This window comes from Rutidosis leptorrhynchoides, chromosome 5 (assembly GCF_046630445.1).
Source record: "Rutidosis leptorrhynchoides isolate AG116_Rl617_1_P2 chromosome 5, CSIRO_AGI_Rlap_v1, whole genome shotgun sequence".
Lineage (NCBI taxonomy): Eukaryota > Viridiplantae > Streptophyta > Magnoliopsida > Asterales > Asteraceae > Rutidosis > Rutidosis leptorrhynchoides.
In genome coordinates, this window is record NC_092337.1 from 418,674,416 (window position 1) to 418,680,900 (window position 6,485).

A 6,485-nucleotide genomic window follows, 5' to 3' on the forward strand; every position below is an offset into this window, starting at 1 on the left:
TTAGTGAGTCAGCCATTTTCAAGCACTTATTCTTCCAAGCTCAACTATATACTAAGTGATCGGTTTTACTCTTTACGAACGTGTACTCCACACTTCCCAAAATTGTGTAGAGTATTAAACAATCACTTCCAAGTAATCCAATAACCTAAAACCTTGATCATGTTGGATCACACTAAAATCACCAACACTTTTATAGTCGAATGTAGTTTTACTTTCATTTAATACATTCACTTTCATGAAGAAATATAAGTAAAGAGTAAAACTGTAATGTGTATCTATTGTTTGAAATTTATTAATTTTTTTATTTATTTAATATTTTTTTTTTGCAAAAAACACTATATATATATATATATATATATATATATATATATATATATATATATATATATATATATATATATATATATAGTAGAGAGATCAAATGAGAACTTTTTTGGTGTGAGAACCCTGAGAACTCAAAAATACACTGAAATTCGAGCAAAAAAGGGAAATTAAAGCAAAAATGAGACACGGCCGAACAAAAAAGGGGAAATTCGAGCAAAAAATGGGGTAGTCGAACAAAAAATGGGATAGTCGAACAAAAAAAAACATGGCCGAACAAAAAAAAAGAAATTCGAACAAAAATTTTGAATTAGAAAAAAAAATGTGTTCTACATTTTTGTATTCGAACAAAAAATTGTAGAACATGAGGGTAGTCGAACGAAAAATTGATATTCGAACAAAAATGTGTTCTACATTTTTTTTCTAAAAAAATAAAAATAAAAATAAATTTTTTTTTGCTCGACTATGATTTTTTGTTCGTCCGTGTTTTTGAATTTTGCTCGAATTTCATTTTTTTTGTTCGTCCGTGCCCCTTTTTGCTCGAATTTTAGTGTATTTTGAGTGTTTTTGGAGTTCCTAGAGTTCTCATACTAAAAAAGTTCTCACTAGATCCTCTCCATATATATATATATATATATATATATATATATATATAGAGAGAGAGAGAGAGAGAGAGAGAGAGAGAGAGAGACACACACACACACACACAGAGAGAGAGAGAGAGAGAGAGAGAGAGAGAGAGAGAGAGAGAGAGAGAGAGAGGACTAGCCAACAAATTGATGGCTTGATCCAATTACAAAGCAAGACACCATCTTAATCTTTCAACGTATATATATGATCGATATGCACACTATCAAAGGTAATACACAAACCCATAAAGAGGCGTAAACATAAGCCTAACTAACATGTACGACTTGAAATGAAAATTTGAGATTAGAGCTAAAACCATTCATATCTATTTTATACGTGGTAATTCATGAGAATAGTATAACTTTGTTCTTGAAGCCCAATCAAATGATCATAATAACACACACGTCCAACACATGAATTCATCATTAAAGAAAACGTAGTTTCGTGCAAGCGAAGTATTCCATATCGTTGTGGGGCCGGTTAGTCTTTGAAATTTAGCTGCAATGGACCCAATACCCGGACACCAATAACCATCTTATCTCTAGCAAAAACTATCAACCAACCGTGGAGTACAACATTAACTTGAAAACCTTTTTAGACATTAAACCAACTTCGAGAACATTCCATCTACAGAACTTAATAACACAGCAGGACAAACCCATAAAAATGTCGCCGAAAACCACAAGTTACCCATCGTATTCCATGAGACGAGCCTCATCAATTGATCTTTGTAGGTGGAATTGGTGGATCACTATATTTAGTCATCCCGCTTATAAACTCACCAAAGCTTTTTATTTACACAACCCTTTTATCTGGGTTAACTAACTTTCCAATAACTTTAGTAGGTTTGCGGTTGGGTACGAAATCAGTAAGCCCATCATCATCATCATCATCAACATCATCATCATCATCATCATTAACAGCCTCTAAGGGGATGTCGAAAGCTTCTTTGTTGAGGTTACCAGCTTTTGTTTTATACTTCTTCTTTCTAGCACTTTCAGAAGAGTTGGGGATGCTACAAGTAACATTTGATGCAGATTCAATATACTTGAGAAATTGAACATTCTTTTTAGGGCATAATTTATGTCAAGAAAAATGGAGTTTATATTTGCTTATGTTCAAGGTGATAGAGAACATTTATTTTACATAGATTAAGTGGGCTACGTTTTGGCCATCTACCTGTTGATAGATTCTTTTCATGCTTATATATTTGCCAAAATGATGGTTATCTAAGCAAGCAAGTATAGCTTTTTGGGTGGTTATATTTAAAAGATAGAGTAAAAGCCACCAAAAGTAACAGCTGTAATAAAGTAAAGTTTTGACGATTATAACCTACTAACATTTTCATGAAAAAATTCATTAATCCAACTGCCGACAAACATCTTCAAGTTGACACTATCTTTAGCACCCAACATCTTCAAGTTGGCAGGATCTGCATAGAATTTGATTAGAACAATCTATCAATAATTCGGATAGGTTGAATAAAATTAAAAACACCATGACTGTAAGTACACAGTTAACTGTTAGCACTTTAATTGGGTAATATTGTTCAATATTAGAATTCGGAAGTCATCACATTTGACTTCAAGATACTCCCCAAATGATTGTTGATCTTTTGCAAACATTAGAAAAAAGCAAATTCTATGTACATCAACTGATATTAGAGAATACAATTTGAAGATATAGAATGAGAGAGCTATTTAATTTGGATGCATTCTAAAACAGCGCAAAGTTTGATAAGAGTCTATAATTAAGCGGGCAAGCCGAAGAATAGTTACCTCACCGGGGCAGGCGGTTCACACCTCATGGCATTGGGGTTGTAACCGGGATACTTTTTAGTACAGCACAACGCTTGAATAAGCGGGCACGCCGTTGCATATAAGAATAGTAGTTACCTTGAGTTGAGGTGGAGGGTGCAGGAACCTGATACTGATTAAACATGTTAAAAAGCCATGTTATTGGATTACAACTGTGGAAATTGAGGTCCCATTTGGTTCTGAATGGGTCAACGTTGGTTGGATTTATTTCCAGCATTTAGAATAGAATGGTATAAAGAAAAGAAGTTTACTTCTAAAAAATAGAATGGTATATAGAAAAGAAGATAGAAGCAGATTTTTTAAAGATCCGAAGTTTACTTTTATTGAGCACAAGCACAGGCTACTTGATCAATTTTTTTATTCTGAAGACAAAAAACTGGTTGGTATTTATCGTTGTAATACTATTGTTTTTTTTCTTTCTTATAACTAAATTATGAATTCCAGAAATAATAATAAAAGGACAAAAAAGAAAAAGTCTGTAGGTTAAGCAAATTGACTCCGTCTGTTTAAGCCGCTACTAAAAATGAACCAACTCAACCAAAACCCTATAACCCGCTCATTTAGCCACCTGCAGGCTGCAACAACTATGGAAAGACAGTCAAATATGAAAACTAAAAAAACTTACAATTGTTGAAGAAGAAGATGATTTTGTCAATAATTTTGTCAACGAAATTACTATGTGAGGGAGGCCATACGAGCAATCAGTGCTTCTACTTGTTCAAGCTGGTGAGAGTAGCGTGCTTCCATCAGGGTTTCCTTTTTCGTTTACGCAATTTATCCAATAAACATCTGACCTGCCTCTTCTTTGAAATAAAGGGTCTGACATCATCAATTTCTTGAATAAACATTTCCTTCATTTCTCCCAAACTAACCGTAAACTGTGCCACCAAATATCTTTCAAGACAATGGAATAATGGGCTCAAATATATTTTAAGGCAATACTACATTATAATTATCTCTTTGTTCTACAACCTTTTTATTTCATCATCAGCCACGGAAATGATATCTTTGGTTAGCATTGAGTTTAATGATGTTGTTAAATTTAAAAGGTGGAGCATGTGAAAAATATGGAGACATCTTGGGATATTTTATAAAGAGACATGGATCAAATTATTATTATTAGCATGACAGAACATTTCTGCCAGAGAAAGGAATCTACATGAACCTACACAACATTAACTGTGGATATAGAATCACAACTATCATGAACTGTTATGAATCCATTTCTAAAATGTGATAATATAATATTTAAGTACAACAAGATTATACCCAGGTTGCATTTACATAGAGCTATACGACTTGAGACACGTTATCCCTTGTTCTACTCTTGTTATTGAGACAGAAGGTCTGTTACCTTTATATTTGAGAGTAATTTGTTGTCTATCTTTTCTTTATTCAGACATCTTGTATTTATACAAAAGGTAGCAGACCTACACAAGCTAGCAAACTACTATTACAGGTAACTAACTACTTAACTAACAACTGTTACAGGTAACCAATAAATAAACTAACTACTAATTACATCCAACACTACCAAAGTTGGACCAAAGATGTTAATCATTCTCAATTTGTACTTATAATATGGGCCAATCGACCGGTTCACCTACAATGGCACACTGAGTGGTATTCGCACTAGGAGTGGATAGGCAATATATTCCGCTGACTGGCTTAATTCTTGTAAAACTCGGGCCATGGTGGCACAAATACCATGTTATTTTTATATTTGAGAGTAATTTTCTGTCTTAACTTTTCTTTACACACATTTTGTATTTATACAAAAGGTACCTACATTAGATTGTAGACCCACACCAGGTAGCAAACTACTGTAACAGGTAACTAACAAACTAACTACTATTTACATCCAACAGTCCATAAAAAAATCTATTATTAAATTAGTTTCATACAATATGGCAATTGGTCCACAACTTGTAAGATTTAGTTATGGATGCAAACTAGCTGTTAATCAATAGAACATTAGAAACACACTCTCAGATGTCAACAAACAAACAAGAGGCAACAAATAAGTTTCATGTAGTAGTTGCCACAATAGCTGAACCCCAGTATTAAAAATCACAGACAGTAATAAAACCGATACGTGGACAGTGTAAATAAAAATCACAGACAGTAATCAACCAACTTTGCATGTATCCCTCAAGCCGGAGTCTATATTCAAGCTAATCAAGTTCTTAAAGGGCGAAGGACGAGCAAATAGTAACTCCGGGAATGAGGAAATACACTGCACATATAAAGGTTATTTATGCATATAACTACACAAGTTGTATACATGTTCTCTTATCAAAAACATTACGCATTAAAAGAATATTTCAGGCCATCTGATCATTTGAAGAAAGACCTTGAAAAGGCATGTTCAAGTCGAGGGGTAATAATATCGAAAACCTTAGCATTGACGGTCAATTTTTTTAAAGTGAGGTTCTGTAAGTTGACAGGGCATTGATGTCCAAATAAGCTTCCATCTTGGAGACAACAACAAACACGTTGGCCATGACATTTATGATTAAGAAGTCGGAGATTAGATAGTCGAGGGGTGATAATCTCAAAAACCAATGCCTTGACCGTAACACGTTCTAAAGTGAGGTTTTGCAAGTTAACTGTGAAAGAAAAGAAATGAAGTGAAGAGGAGTGAAATGGAAGGAAGCTTGATCATTCCAATTTGGAAGGAAAGTTTGAAGGGAAAATTAGGCTAAATGTATGAATTCCCTTCCATCCACTTCTTTTATACTAAAACTCTGGAACACCAATTTCATTTAAATCTTTTCTCTTCTCTCCAAACTTTGGAGTCTGGAATTAACAAACATTCGAGTACAGATAAAATGATGATTACACCAAACAATTAGTACAAGATAATAAATAGATCCTAACAATTTCACAAATGTAAATTATATCGTAGAGTTGACAGGTGTAAAATTGAAGAATAAACACGCTTAGAGGAAAATTAGGGTTTATGAAAAAACTTTAATTACGTACCTTTGATCTTTGAGGAAGAAGAGATTACATGTCGAATGGGATTCAATTGTCAATCGTGCGTAATGTTAGGTCACCCGACTAACAAACAAAATTAGTACTCCTTCCCTCCCAGATATCTATTGTAGTCGCACAAAAAACACAAAGCAGTGACACATGTATTTTTTCTGTCCAATTCTACCACTTACTTTTTACCCAATTTTTTTTTGTTTTACTTGTATGTTGTATGGCACAAAAGAAATTTATCACAATATTTCTTTTCATTTATGAAAGTGAACAATTAATTTGGGACATCAATAAAAAAAATATGGACAATATATATGAAACAGAGGGAGTAACTGCATTTGAGTTACTAGTATATACGGGTCGGGTTTTTAAGACCAAAGATTCGAATAGTGTTTTTTGATGAGCTTAATTAAGTTCAACAAATCTCTAGATATGATGATTAGTAGTACGATATTAACCACTATAGTAGAATGTGATTGATATTTCTAACTCACTTTTTGATAAATCCACACAAGAGTTAATGTATTACAAAAACTTTTTGATTGAATATAGTAAAGGGTGTTTCTAAAAGATAGCATGTAATATGTGTGGATATATAAAAAAATAAAATTTAGAATTATCACTACTCATAGTAGAATAGAATATAGAAAAAAAAATAATCAAATTTTACAAACACCTAAAATATTACTGTAATTGGACAAGATAGTGGATGATTTGATGATAAGAATC

The 6,485-nt window shown here is 33.0% G+C and overlaps 1 long non-coding RNA gene across 1 annotated transcript; it reads right to left on the bottom strand.

The window, feature by feature from the left end:
* Positions 1–1,234: 1,234 nt before the first annotated feature.
* Positions 1,235–5,372, bottom strand: LOC139848333 (uncharacterized). The gene is made up of 4 exons (XR_011759913.1): positions 3,394–5,372; positions 2,730–2,880; positions 2,292–2,383; positions 1,235–1,966 (listed from the first exon to the last, which is right to left on the bottom strand). It is a non-coding gene; the product is annotated as an uncharacterized lncRNA (long non-coding RNA).
* Positions 5,373–6,485: the final 1,113 nt, after the last annotated feature.